Source organism: Hyperoodon ampullatus (genome assembly GCF_949752795.1).
Source record: "Hyperoodon ampullatus genome assembly, chromosome: 9".
Lineage (NCBI taxonomy): Eukaryota > Metazoa > Chordata > Mammalia > Artiodactyla > Ziphiidae > Hyperoodon > Hyperoodon ampullatus.
In genome coordinates this window covers 20,289,822-20,307,811 of record NC_136922.1, presented here as the reverse complement: position 1 = coordinate 20,307,811, position 17,990 = coordinate 20,289,822, and positions in this window count along the sequence as shown.

Genomic DNA, 17,990 nt, shown 5'->3' with positions numbered 1-17,990 from the left:
CAGTAATGTGATTACATTATATGGATTTTAGGAAAATCACTCATTACTATAGATCAAGGGTCAGCCAACTTTTTTGTAAAGAGCCAGATAATGAATATTTTATGCTTCTGAGCGACACCGTCTTTGTCCAGCTATTCAGTGTGCTGTCTTTGTGGCACAAACGCTGCCAAAGATAAATGTAAACAAATGAGCTTGGCTGTGTACCAATAAACTTTATTTGCAAAAACAAGCAGCAGGCAGGACTTTTCCTTCAAATTCTAATTTGGCCACCCCTGCTACAGATGGATAATGGATTAGAGAAAAAGGCAAACCTGGAGTTAAAGAAACCAGGTTAGAAGGCAAGTGAAAAATTTAAGTGAGATCATGCAGTATTTATCTTTCTGTGTCTGTCTTATTTCACTTAACATAATGCCCTCCAGTTTTGTCCATGTGGTCGTAAATGGCAGGATCTCCTTTTGTTTTTAAAAGCTGAATAATATTCCGTTGTATATTCATAGTAACAGAATGGTGGTTAGTAGAATGCGGTTGCTAGGGGCTGGGGGGAGGGTGTCATGGGAAGTTCTTATTTAATGGGTACAAAGTTTCAGTTTTGCAAGATGAAAAGAGTTCTGGAGATGGATGGTGGTGATGCTTGCACAATGATATGAACGTCTTAATACCATGGAACTATGCGATTAAAATGGTTAAGATGGTCAATTTCATGTTATGTGTATTTTACCTCAATAAAATCTGGTGGGGGGGGAAAGAAGGCAAGCAGAAAATGTTACATCTAACATTAGGGTCAGCAGTAGAATTGTAGAGTTGACTCCAGACAGAAATTACATTGTATACAATGAGGAGAGGTAGAGGGAGGGGTCAAGAATAACCCCTGGCATCAGTCGCTGGGGAGACGGTGGTCCTCTCTGTATCTCGGTGGAGAAGTAAATGTGGGCCTGGGATGCGGAAGCACGATATTTGGAGGAAATGAGAATCATAGAATCTAAGTGTTATTGACATGTAGGTAAAATAGTCCAACAGTAAATGGTCATTTGCAGGATGCTTCAAAGCATTCTGTGGGGAGAATTCCCCCCAAAAGACCAATCGAATGGAAAAAGGAATGCTCATATTCTCTCCAGCGTGCCTGAGGTTCCCTCCACTCTCTGGGACCATTTTGGGCTCTAGCAAATTTGCACAGGTAGGTGGGGTCAGGTTTATGGAATTTGGACCTTATTGCATCAGCAGTGGAAAGCTGTTAGAAGGCTTCCCATCAATGGGAGAGAGCATGGGGACTTCCCTGGTGGTCCAGTGGTTAAGATTCTGTGCTCCCAATGCAGGGGACATGGGTTTGAGCCCTGGTTGGGGAACTAAAATCCCGCATGCTGCACAGCGTGGCCAAAAATTAAATTAAAAAAGGGGGGGGGAACGAGCATCTGACTGCCATTTTAGGACGCTGTGGCAATGGTCGAGGCATAAACTTAGGTAGACTGTCAGTCAGTCGATCAATCAGTACTGAGGTCCTGCTACCAAGCACTGTGGTAAACGATGGAGTGCTAGAGGAGAAGAAAAGATGGATTTAAGAGCTATTTTATAGAAAGAAAAAAAAAGGAAGCAACTTGCTGACTGCTTAAGGGGAATTTTAGAAGAGGGATGTAATTTTATATTAAAGCAAAGTTGGGAATTCGAGTGACCAGGAGAATTAGTACCCATGAGGGACACAGGAAAATTTAGAACGTTGGCTAGTATAAAGGCCAAGGTGAAAGATGTTACATTCTAATTGCTGTGCATTCGTGTTGACTTTGGACTTCCAGTAGGTTCCTTAGGAACCATCAGCACCAAGATGTAAGTTGATGCCAAGGGACCTGATGAAATTTTTTAAGGAGGCATAAAGAGAGAAAAGAAAGGACCAAAATGGAATTTCTCTCTGTCATGAACTTGTCTTGCTATGAACCAAAGGGCAAGAGAAAGATGTGAAGCAAAAAAAAAAGGGCAAGAGTGAGGCAGTTTCCCAGGTGAAGAAGGATCACGTGGCTACATGAAAACCATCAAGAGTTTTCATATATGAACCTTGTTTCTCTTCCAAATGTGTTCTCTCCTTCTCCACTGTCTCTCTTAGTTCAGGCCATCAGCATCTCCCTCTTGGATCACTACAATATTCTTTTAACCCACTTCCACGCTTCTGGCCCATCCTTTTAACCCACCTCCATGCTCCTGGCCCATGCTTTTAACCCACCTCCACGCTTCTGGTCCATCCTTTTAACCCACCTCCACGCTCCTGGCCCATCCTGTTCAATCCTGACTCCAGACGTCTTCCTTTTTCTATGGCTTCCCCTTCACCCCGTTGGATATAACTGAAACTCCTTAGCACAGAAGGCACTTCATGAGCAGATGCCTTGTCTATGCCTCCTGTGTTAACTTTCCCCACCAGCCCTTCCCTACCTGCTCTACCCAACTACCTGAACCTGTATCTCCTTTTGTCAGGTTTGTGGTGTAGCACAAGGAATCTGTTATTAATGATAAAGTTCTGAAGTTTGTGAATCTTTTCCTTTTTAATTAATAAGAATACATTCAAAATTATACGAATACTATTAATGTCACTGTCTCTTGTTTGTATTCCGATGTGCTATGTTTTCCTGACTAGGAGGGAAAGGAAGTGGGTTAAATTCTCAGTGCGTGAAACTTGCCAGGCATGGGAAAGTTATCTGTCATGGGGTTAAGTTAGGAAAAAAGAGAGAACCACTGTTCTTCAATTAGACAATGAAATACTCAGTGTTCCACCCATCGCAATGGTCCGACTTAATCATATTTATCTATCTATAGGTCCCACTGTTAGCTCACCAAGAGTACCTGCTTATGACTTTTACCTCTGCATCTGATACCTGAGATGCCTAATAAAAACAGATGAGATTTTTTCCCTCCTGTCAAATGAAGTCAGAAATGTTGGGGCTTCTCATGAAGATGGCCAGTGATGCCTTCCAGAAGTGGGAAATACATTTCATGGGCTTGGCTGAGGATGGAGGAGGGAATGAGTCGTTAGGAAATGGAGACAGAAGATGCAGACAATCATTTCCATCATTTTGGCAATAAAAGGAAGGGGAAATACAGGGCAGTGCATAAAAGAGAAAATAGGTTCAAACCAACATTTTTTGGCTTCCTCACTTCCCATTTCCTCCAGTCTGGCTCTTCACTAACCATTTCACAGAAACTTCTCTAGCTAAAGTTACTCATAACTTTTACTGCTGAATCCACAGCACATTCTAATGCTTACCTTCCTTGACTTCATTGATGAGCATCAGCTTGCAACTCAGTAGGCTGGCCTGCCTTCTTGAAGTACTCTCTTTCTTGTCCTCCTGTGTCATCATGGTAACTTACCTGTAAGATAGGATTTTCTTCCTGCCTCTTGGGCCACCCCTTGGCTGATGCCTTATTCACCTGCATTCACTCTCCATGTTGGAGATCAAAGCTTTGAACTGGGTCATCTCGTCTTTCATGCTACATTCTTGCCCTGGCTATCTCATCCATCCCAATGACTTTGAATCCCATCTATACATCAATGACTCTCTTCTCTTTAAAAAAAAATTTTTTTTAGTCCACTATATATCCAGACAGCATCACATAACTATCTCACAAATACCTGAATGTATGTTCACAATCAAGTTCTTTATACTTCTTCTCAAATCCCAGTAAAATGGTATCTACTTGCTCAAGAAAGACAACTGAGAACCGTAATTCTCCCCTCCCTCTTGTTCACCTTCCCTTCACATCCAATTTTTAACCAGGGCCTGTCAATACTACTTACAGAATACATAATCATCCACCTCCTTCCCTCTGTCTCCACTGCCACCACCTGGTTTAAACCACCATCATCTCTCACCTGGGGTGACTGCAAATAACACCTACTGGGCTTTCAGCTTCCATTGCCTTTCAATTCATCTATGCGCACCACACTTTGGATCATATTTCTACTTCACTCAAAACCCCTCATACCTTGGGTTAAAGATGAAATTCCCCCAGGTGGCCCATAGGGCCTTATAATATCGGACCCCTGTTTGTTTCTCCAGCCCTACTTCAGGCCACTCCTATCCACACATGCTCATGACACTCAGCCCACGGGTTTCTCTATTACATACACCAAGTTCCTTCTTGACTGAAAGCCTTGGAGATGTGATTTCCTAACACTAGAATCCATTCCCTGCTCCTGTCCACGTCCTTGCCAACTCCTACTCAATTCGCGTGCCCTCAGTTTAAGTGTCCTTTGTTCAGAGCACAACCGCCTACCACTTTCCAAACAGAATTAAGCAATTTAATGCCGCCGTTAAATTCTCTTCTGGTGTCCTGTGTCCTGTGTTTTCCTTCATAGCATTTATCACAGTTAGTCTCTATACATATATTTATTTGTTTGTCATCTTTCTTCCCTACTAGACTATAAGCTCCACGAATCCAGGAACCATATTTCATCTCTAATCAATAGCTCTTAGCCCAGGACTGGCATGTAGCAAGTACCATAAATAAATAAAAATAAATGTTTGTGAGGTGAATAGATAAATAAATGAATAGTAAGTGATTGAGAATAAAAGAGAAAAAGCTTTCGAGCTTAAAGACAATTAAACCAATATCTAAATTCACACTACTCTATATAAAATAGATAACAAGGACCTATTGTATAGCAATATTCAATATTTTATAATAACCTATAAAGACAAAGAATCTGAAAAAAATAGATATAGATGTATGTATAACTGAACCACTTTGCTGGACACCTGGAACTAACACAACATTATAAATCAATTATACTTCAGTAAAAAAAAAAAAGAAGATAATTTTATTTATATTTATTTATTTATTTGTTTATTTTTGGTTGCGTTGGTTCTTCGTTGCTGTGCGGGGGCTTTCTCAAGTTGTGGTGAGCAGGGGCTTCTCATTGCGGTGGCTTCTCTTGGTGTGGAGCACGGGCTTTAGGCACGCGGGCTTCAGTAGTTGTGGCGCATGGGCTCAGTAGTTGTGGCTTGCGGGCTCCAGAGCACAGGCTCAGCAGTTGTGGTGCACGGGCTTAGTTGCTCCATGGCATGTGGGATCTTCCCGGACCAGGGCTCAAGCCCGTGTCCCCTGCATTGGCAGGCGGATTCTTAATCACTGTGCCACCAGGGAAGTCCCGATAATTTTTTAAAATAACAAAATAGTAAATTCAGTCACTAAGCAACTGATGCTGAACTCAAGGATTTGGGAGTAATAACCATGAGAAACAGGTTCAAAGTACCTCACGTGCAAAGTCACTTAATTCACATAAAGCCTCTGAGCTTACAAATGAGAAAGCTGGGAAATAGAAATGTTAATTAATTTACCCCAAAGACACATAGCTGGGAAGAGGAGAAACTGGGATTCCAATCCAGGCCATCTGGCTCCAGAGCCTTCACGCTTAAGCACTATGTAATTCAGAACTTCCCAGATGGTGAGCCAGGAATGAGCTGCAGAGGTGCCAACAGAAATCGATTCGTTTAGCCATGGGGCAGCCAGGCTGGTGGCCTCAGGCAGTGAGCAGCTTTGTCTGGGGCTCCTCAGAGCATGGAAGAGGAAGTCTGATGTCATACCGCTGTCCCACAGCAGGAGTCAGGAGCCCTGACTCAGGCCGGACCACGTGCGGACATCCTGATCCCCGGTGTTTATCTCAGCAGCAGCTGTAGAGGGCTCCACTGTGCACCGTGGACAAGGCGCTCCCAGAGCAGGCAGGTGCACCGGGGGCGTGGCCAGCAGCTCAAGATGCTGAGGGTAGAGGGGCAGAGGAGGAAGGCAGGAAACTCTGCCTGCATCTAAGCGAATACACCTGTCCAGGCGTGGCTGCTGCCACCATCCTTTCGGGCGCCTCAGCTGGCTGCATGGTGGCCCCCCTGACACACCACATGCCTTCTGCTGACTCAAGCTTCATCGGTGTTCTGAAATGCTTTATTCCTAACGGTTTGCCTGCTTTGGAAATCCATTCTCATTTCCACCTCTGTCCATGAAAGAAAAAGAAGAGCTCTTAGATATCTTAATATAATTTCAACTTTTGTACCTTTTTGAATGGTGGTAAAATAAAACATCTAAAACGTTTTATTACCTGTTGGTGTGAACAAATTTTCTGTTGATGGTCACCAACAGGACTTTGAAGAAATGAACATGGAGAACTCTTTGAGTGGAGTCCCTGGTGGACATTTAAAGCACAAACCTGTTATTAAAAAGTTATCTTGGTGGAAGCAAGATCAAGTTTTTCACCAAAAATGTTGAAAAGATTTTAGAACTTTAACATAAGTTTTATATTAATATCTTCTTAATACTTTTCATTTTATTTTTCTAGTCATGATTACATAATATTAAAAAATGTAATTTTCGTCAAGCATCATATAGACACCCCCAAATTTTATCCAGTGATCATTTTCTGTGTGTGCACAATGAGAAAAAAGTTGAGGACTCCCTCTCTGCAGCGTTTCTATGTGAAGGGTGTTCATTTTGTGATGCACTTACTTCATAGGTCAGTCATACTAGATAAGCTGCAGTTACTTCTGAACCTACCATAATTTCTCTTGCTGTTTTCTCTGTGCAGAGGTTAAGAACTAAAGCTCTGGGACCAGGATGCCTGGTTTGAATCCCAGCTTTGCCACTTATTAGCTGTGTGACACTGAGGCAGCAACCTAACCTCTCTGTTTTATCATGGGGAAAGGGCATCATAATAGTAACCACCACAGAATTGAGGTAATACAGATAAACAGGTCAGAATTATGTCCAGCATATAGTAAGCACCCCAAGAATGTCAGCTATGGTTGTTGCTCTCTCCCACTTTCTCCTCTCTGCCCTTCCTTATCCTGCCTTGGCCTGGCTGAGTCGTACTCAACTGTATGACCTCAGCTAACATGTCATTTCCTCTAACTAGCCTTCCCTGTCCACCCTAGCCTAGGCTACCACTCCCTTAGGAGCTCATGGAGCCCATAGTATCGCCCTTGACATAGCACTTAGCGCAGTGCCTGGTAATTTTCATTTTCTTGTCTATTGCCCACCACGGCACCATTAGAGCAAGGTCCTTCAGAGCAGAAACTGTTGCATTAGCTTGTGAATTCCCAGCGCCTGTTATGGTGTCTGGTACTCAATAACCAGTCAGTGAATGAATGTCCAAATGGAAGAACCCCATTCTGTGCTGTTTCCGTAGCAATGACTCTGGAAGACAGGAAGAAGATAGGTGACTTTCCTAACAGGTTTTAGAAGTCTGATTACAGAAGTAAGTATCCATGATATTTTCTTACTCATTCTCTCAATCCCAAGTTCCCATTGACCTTCATGTTGGGAAAAATAGCATCCTTTTTTTTTTTCCCATGCAAATTCATTCAGCTGCCCTTTTGTGACTTTCTGTCTGCTAGCATTGTCTGTAGCTCAGAAGAAAGTTTGGGAACTTTGGTGTTAGCCATGGGCTGAGCTGTATGTGGGTAGAAGTTTCTTGATGCCCAGGCAATGCGTGGAGCATCTGTCACGAGTGTGATTGCTCTGGCTGCGTGGAGGTCAGTTAAGCTGGGCTCTGAGCCAATGCCTGAGAAAGGGTAGCAAGGGCTGGTCCACACCTCTCAGCATGGTGATGACTCCCAGGTGACAGCTGCAGAAGGTTCTGGACTCTGATTTGGTCAGCAAATTGGAGTCCAGCTGCCTTAATGCAATATATGTTTGTCAAAGCGTTCCCATTCTTGCCTTGAATCGCCCAAGTTCACATCATCTGTCGTTTCCTACACTTGGACTCCTGAAGAGGTCAGGTTTATTTGTTTGTGGTTTGTTGGGACTGTTTTGTTTTCATTTTCAGGAGTAAAAATAGCAAAGGGAAAACAAGTGGTCAGTAGTATGAATACTGATTTTCCAAACAGAACACTGATTTTCACAAGTGGGCCTTGTGTGATCCTTTACATACTTCAGTGCCATGGGGTAACTGGGAAAGAGAAGAAGGAAATAAAAGGAAGGAAAGAAACTCACTTTTTTAAAGTAAAATATGTGTGTGTGTGTGTGCGCGTGCGCATGTGTGTGTACTTGTATGGGGGTTAGAAGAGCAAAAAGCAAGACAGGGAACTAACATTTATTCAACATCCGCTCTGCTCAGACTTCAAGCTGAGCCCTCCATGTGGTACCCCACTCAGGCCTCATGGCCACCCTGTGAAATAGGTGGTGGCCCCTGCATTTCCAGACAAAGATGCAGAAAAGTTAAGTAACAACGTCAAGGTACATTTTGAAAGTAGGTCTTTTATTTATTTATTTATATTCTGCATTAAAATTTTTAATACAGTTTTAAAGTTAATTTCCATCTACAGTTACTACAAAATATTGGCTATATTTCCCGTGTTGTACAATACATCCTTGAGCCTGTCTTACACCCAAAAGTTTGTACCTCCCATTTCCCCACCCCTATATTGCCCGCCCTTCCCTCTGCCCGCTGGTAACCACTAGTTGGTTCTCTATATCTGTGAGTCTGCTTCTTTTTGTATTCACTAGTTTGTTGTATTTTTTGGATTCCACATATAAGTGAGATCATAAGGTATCTGTCTTTCTGTGTCTGATTTATTTCACTGAGCATAATACCCTCGAACTCCATCCATGTTGCTGCAAATGTCAAAATTTCATTCTTTTTTTATGGTTGAGTGATATTCCATTGTATATATGTACCACATTTTATTTATCCATTAATCTGTTGATGGACACTTAGATTGCTTCCATATCTTGGCAACTGTAAATAGTGCTGCTATGAACATTGAGGTGCATGTATCTTTTCCAATTAATTTTTTTTTTTTTTGGGTGGAGGGGATATACCCAAGAGTGGAATTGTCAGGCCATATCGTAGTTCAATTTGTAGTTTTTTGAGAAACCTCCATACTGCTTTCCACAGTGGCCACACCAATTTGAAAGTAGGTATTTCAGACTTGAATCCCCAACCACTTTTTTCCCCACTAAGACAGGTTAGCATACACACAAGCCAGATTTGGCCCTCTACCTGTTTTTGTACAGCTGCAAGCTAAGAAGAGTTTTATCTTTTTAAATGGTTGGGAAAAAATATCAAAAGAAGAATAGCATTTTGTGACACATGAAAATAATGAAAACTATATGAGATTCAAATGTCAGTGTCCATAAATAGATTTACTGGAACACAGGCCCACCCATTCATTTACTGTTGTCTCTGGCTGCAGAGTGGAGAAGTTAAACAAACTGTGGCCTGAAAAGTCTAAAATATTTACTATCAGGTCTTTTACAGAAAAAAAGGTTTGCCAGACCCTGTTGTCAGGGAATGGTTTTCAAAGGCTGTAGTTGCTTAGGAAAGTTTATTAAGAAGCAGCAAAAGGGCACTTCTCACTAGGCACTCTGATCTGAAGTGCCGGGCGTGAGGCCTCTGCATGAAGCATCCTGGGAACAAGTAAAACTAGACGAAGCACAAAGGAAAAGAAAAAAAAGCAAGCTGCAAACCCTCTGGAAAAAATGCCTCTGCACCTCTAGCTCTTGCCGGGGTTGGCGCCTTCAGTGGAGTCTCCTATTGCAGGGGGACCTTCAAGATGGCAGAGAAGTAAGACGTGCAGATCACCTTCCTCCCAAAAAGTATGTCAAAAATACATCTATATGTGGAACAACTCCTACAGAACACCTACTGAACACTGGAAGAAGACCTCACACTTCCCAAAAGGCAAGAAAATCCCCATGTACCTGGCCGTGTGGCAGACAGGGTCTTGGTGCTCTGGCCTGGTGTCAGTCCTGAGCCTCTGAGGTAGAAGAGCCGAGTTCAGGACATTGGTCCACCAGAGACGTCCTGGCCCCACGTAATATCAATTGGCGAGAGCTCTCCTGGAGATCTCCATCTCAGTGCTAAGACCCAGCTCCACTCAATGACCAGCAAGCTCCAGTGCCGAATACCCTATGCCAAACAACTAGCAAGACAGGAACACAACCCCACCCATTAACAGGGAGGCTGCCTAAAATCATATTAAGTTCACAGACACCCCAAAACACTATGCCAGACAAGGCCCTGCTCACCAGAAAGACAAGATCCAGCCCCACCCACCAGAACACAGGCACCAGTCCCCTCCACAAGGAAGCCTACACAACCCACTGAATCAACCTCGCCCACCGGGGGCAGACACCTTAAATAACGGGAACTACAAGCCTGCGGCCTGTGAAAAGGAGACCCCAAACACAGTAAGTTACGCAAAATGAGAAGACAGAGAAACACACAGCAGATGAAGGAGCAAAGTAAAAACCTACCAGACCAAACAAATGAAGAGGAAATAGGCAGTCTACCTGAAAAAGAATTCAGAGTAATGATAGTAAAGATGATCCAAAATCTTGGAAACAGAATGAAGAAAATACAAGAAACGTTTAACAAGGACCTAGAAGAACTAAAGAGCAAACAGAGATAAACAACACAATAAATGAAACTAAAAATACTCTAGAAGGAATCAATAGCAGTATAACTGAGGCAGAAAAATGGATAAGTGACCTGGAAGATAAAATAGTGGAACTAACTACCACAGAGCAGAAAAAAGAAAAAAGAATGAAAAGAATTGAAGACAGTCTCAGAGACCTCTGGGACAACATTAAATGCACCAACATTCAAATTATAGGAGTCCCAGAAGAAGAAGAGGAAAAGAAAGGGTCTGAGAAAATATTTGAAGAGATTATAGTGGAAAACTTCCCTAACATGGGAAAGGAAATAGTCAATCAAGTCCAGGAAGCACAGAGAGTCCCATACAGGTTTAATCCAAGGAGAAACATGCCAAGACACATATTAATCAAACTATCAAAAATTAAATACAATGAAAAAATATTAAAAGCAGCAAGGGAAAAACAACAAATAACATATAAGGGAATCCCCATAAGGTTAACAGCTGATCTTTCAGCAGAAACTCTGCAAGCCAGAAGGGAGTGGCGGGACATATTTAAAGCGATGAAAGGGAAAAACCTACAACCAAGATTACTCTACCCAGCAAGATCTCATTCAGATTCGACAGAGAAATTAAAACCTTTACAGACAAGCAAAAGTTAAAGAGGATTCAGCACCACAAAACCAGCTTTACAGCAAATGCTAAAGGAACTTCTCTAGGCAGGAAACACAAGGGAAGGAAAAGACCCACAATAACAAACCCAAAACAATTAAGAAAATGGTAATAGGAACATACATATCAATAATTACCTTAAATGTAAATGGATTAAATGCTGCAACCAAAAGACATAGACTGGCTGAATAGATACAAAAACAAGACCCATCCATATGCTGTCTATAAGAGACCCACTTCAGACCTAGGGACACATACAGACTGAAAGTGAGGGGATGTAAAAAGAAATTTCATGCAAATGGAAATCAAAGGAAAGCTGGAGTAGCAATTCTCATATCAGACAAAATAGACTTTAAAATAAAGACTATTACAAGAGACAAGGAAGAACACTACATAATGATCAAGGGATCAATCCAAGAAGCAGATATAACAATTGTAAATATTTATGCACCCAACATAGGAACACCTCAATACATAAGGCAAGTGCTAACAGCCATAAAAGGAGAAATCGATAGTAGCACAATAATAGTAGGTGACTTTAACATCCCACTTTCAGCAATGGACAGATCATCCAAAGTGAAAATAAATAAGGAAACACAAGCTTTAAATGATACATTAAATAAGACGGACTTAATTGATATTTATAAAACATTCCATCCCAAAACAACAGAATACACTTTCTTCTTAAGTGTTCATGGAACATTCTCCAGGACAGATCATATCTTGGGTCACAAATCAAGCCTGGGTAAACTTAAGAAAATTGAAACTGTATCAAGTATCTTTTCCGACCACAACACTATGAGACTAGATATCAATTACAGGAAAAAAATCTGTAAAAAATACAAGCACATGGAGGCTAAACAACACACTACTAAATAACCAAGAGATCACTGAAGAAATCAAAGAGGAAATCAAAACATACCTGGAAACAAATGACAATGAAAACACGATGACTCAAAATCTATGGGATGAAGGAAAAGCAGTTCTAAGAGGGAAGTTTATAGCAATACAGTCCTACCTCAAGAAACAAGAAACATCTCAAATAAACAACCTAACCTTACACCTAAAGCAATTAGAGAAACAAGAACAAAAAGACCCCAAAGTTAGCAGAAGGAAAGAAATCATAAAGATCAGATCAGAAATAAATGAAAAAGAAATGAAGGAAATAATAGCAAAGATCAACAGAACTAAAAGCTGGTTCTTTGAGAAGATAAACAAAATTGATAAACCATTAGCCACACTCATCAAGAAAAAAAGGGAGAAGACTCAAATCAATAGAATTTGAAATGAAAAAGGGGAAGTAACAACTGACACTGCAGAAATACAAAGGATCATGAGAGATTACTACAAGCAACTATATACCAATAAAATGGACAAACTGGAAGAAATGGACAAATTCTTAGAAAAGCACAACCTTCTGAGACTGAACCAAGAAGAAATAGACAATATAAATAGAGCAATCACAAGCACAGAAATTGAAACTGTGATTAAAAATCTTCCAACAGGGCTTCCCTGGTGGCGCAGTAGTTGAGAGTCCACCTGCCAATGCAGGGGACACGGGTTCGTGCCCCGGCCCGGGAAGATCCCACATGCCACGGAGTGGCTGGGCCCGTGAGCCATGGCCGCTGAGCCTGCACGTCTGGAGCCTGTGCTCCGCAACGGGAGAGGCCACAACCGTGAGAGGCCTGCGTACTGCAAAAAAAAAAAAAAAAAAAAAAATTCTTCCAACAAACAAAAGCCCGGAACCAGATAGCTTCACAGGTGAATTCTATCAAACATTTAGAGAAGAGCTAACACCTATCCTTCTCAGACTCTTTCAAAATATAGTAAAGGGAGGAACACTCCCAAACTTATTCTATGAGGCCACCATCACCCTGATACCAACACCAGACAAAGATGTCACAAAAAAAGAAAGCTACAGGCCAATATCACTGATAACATAGATGCAAAAATCCTCAACAAAATACGAGCAAACAGAATCCATCACACATTAAAAGGATCATACACCATGATCAAGTGGGATTTATCCCAGGAATGCAAGGATTCTTCAGTATATGCAAATCAATCAACGTGATACACCATATTAACAAATTGAAGGATAAAAACCATATGATAATCTCAATAGATGCAGAAAAAGCTTTTGACAAAATTCAACACCATTTATGATAAAAACCCTCCAGAGTGTAGGCACAGAGGGAGCCTACCTCAAGATAATGAAGGCCATATACAACAAACCCACAGCAAGCATCATTCTTAATGGTGAAAAACTGAAACCATTTCCACCAAGATCAGGAACAAGACAAGGTTGCCCACTCTCACCACTATTATTCAGCATAGTTCTGGAAGTTTTTGCCGTGGCACTCAGAGAAGAAAAAGAAATAAAAAGAATCCAAATCAGAAATGAAGAAGTAGGAGCCGGAGGAAGATGGCGGAAGAATAAGACGCGGAGATCACCTTCCTCCCCACAGATACATCAGAAATTCATCTACACGTGGAACAACTCCAACAGAACACCTACTGAACGCTGACAGAAGACCTCAGACCCCCCAAAAGGCAAGAAACTCCCCACATACCTGGGTAGGTCAAAAGAAAAAAAGAATAAACAGAGACAATAGGATATGGACGGGACCTGCACCAGTGGGAGGGAGCCGTGAAGGAGGGAAGGTTTCTACACACTACAAGCCCCTTCGAGGGCGGAGACTGCAGGTGGCGGAGGGGGAAAGCTTCGGAGTAGCGGAGGAGAGCACAGCAACAGGGGTGTGGAGGGCAAAGCAGAGAGATTTTGGCACAGAGGATCGGTGCCCTCAGGCACACACCAGCCCGAGAGACTTGTCTGCTCGGCCGCCAGGGCGGGCGGGGCTGGGAGCTGAGGCTCGGGTATCGGCTTTCAGTCGGAGCGCAGGGAGAGGTCTGGGGCTGGCGGCAGGAAGAGAGCCTGAAGGGGTTAGTGCTAGCCCGGAGGGAGTCCGGGGAAAGGGTCTGGAGCTACCGGAGAGGCAAGAGACTTTTTTCCCTTTTGTTGCCTGGTGCGCGAGGAGAGGGCATTCCCCTCCCTCCCCTCTGCCTGAGTGAGCCAGAGCCCCCGAATCAGCGGCTCCTTTAAACCCGTCCTGTCTGAGCGAAGAACGGACGCCCTCCGGCGACCTACGCGCAGAGGCGGGGCCAGGTCCAAGGCTGAGACCCGGGAGCTGTGAGAGCAGAGACAGGGAAATCTCTCTGTGCAGCCTCCGAGGCAGCGGATTAAAGCTCCACGGTCCATTTGATGTGCCCTGCGTCTGTGGAGTGCATGAATGGACAGCGAATCATCCCAAATTGAGGAAGTGGACCTTGAGGACAAGATTTAAGACTTTCCCCCCCTTTTTTTTCCTCTTTTTACAACGAATTATCTCAAATTAAGGAGGTGGACTTAGCAAGATTTCAGACTTTTCGCCCTTTTCCTCTTTTTACAACGAATTATCCCAAATCGAGGAGGCGGACTTGGAGAGCAAGATTTTTGATTTTTCCCCCTGCTCTCTTTTTGTGAATGTGTATGTGTAATCTTCTGTGTAAGATTCTCTCTGTATAGCTTTGCTTCCACCATATGTCCCAGGGTTCTTTCGGTCCGTGTTTTTTTTCAATAATTACTTTTTAATTTTAATAACGCTACTATATTTCATACTTTATTCTATTGTACTTTACCTGCTCTTTCTTTTTTTCCTCCCTTCCCTTCCTCCCTCCCTCCCTCCGCTCCTCCTTTCCTTCTTTCTTTTTCTTTCCTCCATCCCTCCCTCCCTCCCACCCTTCTTCTTTCCACTTTCTTTTTCTTTCCTTCCTCCCTCCCTCCCTCCCTCCTGTCTTTCTTTCTTTCTTTCCTTCCTCCCTCCCTCCCTCTCTTCTTCCATTCACTCTTCCTTTTGCTTTCATTCCTCCCTCTCTCCCTCCTTTCTTTCCTTTCTTTCCATCCTTCCTCCCTCCCTCCTTTCTTTCTTTCTTCCTTCCTTCCTTCCTTACTTCCCTTCTTCCTTTCTTTCAATCTCTCTTTCTTTCTTCTACTAATTATTTCTTTCTACTTTTTCTCACTGTTATTCTGAGCCGGGTGGATGAAAGGCTCTTGGTGCTGCAGCCAGGAGTTAGTGCTGTGCCTCTGAAGTGGGAGAGCCAACTTCAGGACACGGGTCCACAAGAGACCTCCCAGCTCCACATAATATCAAGCAGCGAAAATCTCCCAGGGATCTCCATCTCAACACCAGCACCCAGCTTCAGTCAACGACCAGCAAGCTACAGTGCTGGTCACCCTATGCCAAGCAACTAGCAAGGCAGGAACACAACCCCACCCATTAGCAGAGAGGATACCTAAAAACATAATAAGGCCACAGGCACCCCAAAACACACCACCAGACGTGGACCTGTCCACCAGAAAGACAAGATCGAGCTTCAACCACCAGAACACAGGCATTAGTCCCCCCCACCAGGAAGCCTACACAACCTACTGAAACAACCTTAGCCACGGGGGACAGACACCAAAAACAACGGGAACTACGAATCTGCAGCCTGCAAAAAGGAGACCCCAAACACAGTAACATAAGCAAAATGAGAAAGCAGAAAAACACACAGCAGGTGAAGGAGCAAGATAAAAACCCACCAGACCTAACAAATGAAGAGGTAATAGGCAGTCTACCTGAAAAAGAATTCAGAATAATGATAGTAAAGCTGATCCAAGATTCTATTTCCCAGATCAAAAATCTTGGAAATAGAATAGACAATATGCAAGAAACAGTTAACAAGGACCTAGAAGAACTAAAGATGAATCAAGCATCGATTAAAAACACAATAAATGAAATGAAAAATACTCTAGATGGGATCAATAGCAGAATAACTGAGGCAGAAGAACGGATAAGTGAGGTGGAAGATAAAATAGTGGAAATAACTGATGCAGAGAAAAATAAAGAAAAAAGAATGAAAAGAACAGAGGACAGTCTCAGAGACCTCTGGGACAACATTAAACGCACCAACATTCGAATTATAGGGGTTCCAGAAGAAGAAGAGAAAAAGAAAGGGACTGAGAAAATATTTGAAGAGATTATAGTTGAAAACTTCCCTAATATGGGAAAGGAAATAGTTAATCAAGTCCAGGAGGCACAGAGAGTCCCATACAGAATCAATCCAAGAAGAAATACGCCAAGACACATATTAATCAAACTGTCAAAAATTAAACACAAAGAAATCATATTAAAAGCAGCAAGGGAAAAACAACAAATAACACACAAGGGAATCCCCATCAGGTTAACAGCTGATCTCTCAGCAGAAACTCTACAAGCCAGAAGGGAGTGGCAGGACATAATTAAAGTGATGAAGGAGAGAAACCTGCAACCAAGATTACTCTACCCAGCAAGGATCTCATTCAGATTTGATGGAGAAATTAAAACGTTTACAGACAAGCAAAAGCTGAGAGAGTTCAGCACCACCAAACCAGCTTTACAACAAATGCTAAAGGAACTTCTCTAGGCAAGAAACACAACAGAAGGACTATACCTACAATAACGAACCCAAAGCCATTAAGGAAATGGGAATAGGAACATACATATCGATAATTACCTTAAATGTAAATGGACTAAATGCTCCCACCAAAAGACACAGAGTGGCTGAATGGATACAAAAACAAGACCCATATATATGCTGTCTACAAGAGACCCACTTCAGACCTAGAGACACATACAGATTGAAAGTAAGGGGATGGAAAAAGATATTCCATGCAAATGGAAATCAAAAGAAAGCTGGAGTAGCAATTCTTATATCAGACAAAATAGACTTTAAAATAAAGACTATTAGAAGAGACAAAGAAGGACACTACATAACGATAAAGGGATCGATCCAAGAAGAAGATATAACAATTGTAAATATTTATGCACCCAACATAGGAGCACCTCAATACATAAGGCAAATACTAACAGCCATAAAAGGGGAAATCGACAGTAACACAATCATAGTAGGGGACTTTAACACCCCACTTTCACCAATGGACAGATCATCCAAAATGAAAATAAATAAGGAAACACAAGCTTTAAATGATACATTAAACAAGATGGACTTAATTGATATTTATAGGACATTCCACCCAAAAACAACAGAATACACATTTTTCTCAAGTGCTCATGGAACATTCTCCAGGATAGATCATATCTTGGGTCACAAATCAAGCCTTGGTAAATTTAAGAAAATTGAAATTGTATCAAGTATCTTTTCCGACCACAATGCTATGAGACTAGACATCAATTACAGGAAAAGATCTGTAAAAAATACAAACACATGGAGGCTAAACAATACACTACTCAATAATGAAGTGATCACTGAAGAAATCAAAGAGGAAATTAAGAAATACTTAGAAACAAATGACAATGGAGACACGACGACCCAAAACCTATGGGACGCAGCAAAAGCAGTTCTAAGGGGGAAGTTTATAGCAATACAATCCCACCTTAAGAAACAGGAAACATTTCGAGTAAACAACCTGACCCTGCACCTAAAGCAATTAGAGAAAGAAGAACAAAAAACCCCCAAAGTTAGCAGAAGGAAAGAAATCATAAAGATCAGATCAGAAATACATGAAAAAGAAATGAAGAAAACGATAGCAAAGATCAACCAAACTAAAAGCTGGTTCTTTGAGAAGATAAACAAAATTGACAAACCATTAGCCAGACTCATCAAGAAAAGAAGGGAGAAGACTCAAATCAGTAGAATTAGAAATGAAAAAGGAGAAGTAACAACTGACACTGCAGAAATACAAAAGATCATGAGAGATTACTATAAGCAACTCTATGCCAATAAAATGGACAACCTGGAAGAAATGGACAAATTCTTAGAAATGCACAACCTACCAAGACTGACTCAGGAAGAAATAGAAAATATGAATAGACCAATCACAAGCACTGAAATTGAAACTGTGATTAAAAATCTTCCATCAAACAAAAGCCCAGGACCAGATGGCTTCACAGGCGA